Genomic DNA, 2,006 nt, shown 5'->3' with positions numbered 1-2,006 from the left:
TTCAGCATTGCATTTATCCCCTCCTCAAGGTTCCACATCCTTAATTATGCCTATTCTATATGCCTCATGCTTATCCATTTATTTTCCTTACCAAACATAAATAAAACTTATGTTAAATGCACTAACTAATCTCATTAAGATCTATGCTTATCCATAATATAATAATTTTTGGAAAACTTTTCAAACTCCTTGGTGAGTATTTGATGAAGAATAATTTTTATGTAAAATTTATTATTACTTTAATATTGAATATTTTGACAAGATCCGTAATTGTTTCTTTTGTGTGGAAATGATGTTTTTTATAAAGATTTTTTTTGTTGACGTTTAAGTTAATATGAATGTTAAGATCTATAAATAAAAATGATTATAAAATATGTATTATTTGGAAAATATTAATTATATTTATATAATAATATGAATTATGAATTTATGTTTTTATTATAATAGTACTTATTTAAATATAGACTATAATTGAATATAAACTATAAATATATATTTTTATTAGAATAATACTTAATTGAGAGAATATAAAAAAAATATAATAAATAGTAATATAATAATAAAAATAACTAATATTAAATTACTAACATTTTATTTTAATATATTAATATAGTCTTAAGTATAAGTTTTAGATTTGTTTATTATGAGAAGTCTTAAATAAACTTATTGGATTTCACTGTTGGTATAATTATTGGACTGGATAAAAAATCAATTAACAAACTAATATTCCATCCTTTTATATTTTTTTCTATTTTAATTCTAAAATATTATTATTATTTTTATCTATCTCTTAGTTTTAACAGACATAAATACAAACCGTACTAGATATTTTTTGTTTTTAAGTTTAAAACTCTATATATGAATTAAGAGAAGAGAAAAAAGGAGAAAAAAAATATATATATATATATATATATATATATATATATATATATATATATATATATCATTGATTTAAGGTTTTAAGACTTTGTTACTTGAGTGGATTTGAAGAAAAGTAATTGAGTGAATTTGAAAGGATTTAAAGATAATTTTTTTTTTTGTTTATTTGGGTGAATTTAACGAGTGGATTTGGAAGTAAAGTTTATGAAAATTAGTGCATAATTTAATTTATGTGACAGATTAAAAAAATTTACATTCAAATTCACTCTCACTTATCTCCAAATCTATTCAAATAAACAACAAAATATTCTTTCAAATCCTCTCAATCACTCCCTTCGAAATCCACTCAAGTAAACAAGACTTAAATGATATAAAAGTATTATACATTAAAAAGTATATAAAAGAAAAAAAAAGAAAAAGGATATATGTTATGTGAGAGATGGATGGTGGGAAATGATTGATTGAGGCATGAGTTCCATGCTTGAGCTTAAGGTTTGGGGGAAAGAAGCCGTTATCAACGGAATTTTGTAGGACCAACGGTATCAATTCTGATTCATATGTTAAACTATTTCATGTCACACCTAACACTACATGCTTCCATCCTACAGTTATCACCACTGTTGCTATTTTCTTTTTCTCTAAAAACGTGTTCAAAATGTCATAATTAAATAACTAAAAGTTAATTTAAAAAATTTTAAATTAGCGAAATTGAATTCGTTTTATATTTCTATGACCTTAAAATTTAATATACGATAAAGTTCTGTAAATGGCTTAACAGGTTTGTATTTACATGGATTAAAATATATAATTTTGTTATATGTATCTTAAGTCCTTCTTTTTGTTGTCACACTCCATTTAATAACCACCTTAGTGGAATATAAGTGTCAGTCGTCCGGTCTTCCCTGGTTAAGTGGGAGACCAACTCTGCCAAGATTTTAATTCTCTTCCCTCGTGATCCGTGTAGCAGCAGCAGAGCAGTGAACCTCAGAAAGTGGAAGTCAGGTGTCACGCTGGGAGTTGGTCGACCGTTCGGAATGGAGGCAGTATTTAAGGTAAGAATGAAACCTGACGCCACTTTTCCATGCAATCTTCTTCTTCTTCCTCAAACTCAACTTTCTGAAATCTCA

This window comes from Vigna radiata, unplaced genomic scaffold (assembly GCF_000741045.1).
Source record: "Vigna radiata var. radiata cultivar VC1973A unplaced genomic scaffold, Vradiata_ver6 scaffold_234, whole genome shotgun sequence".
Taxonomy (NCBI): Eukaryota; Viridiplantae; Streptophyta; class Magnoliopsida; order Fabales; family Fabaceae; genus Vigna; species Vigna radiata.
Note: the sequence above shows the minus strand (reverse complement) of the source record.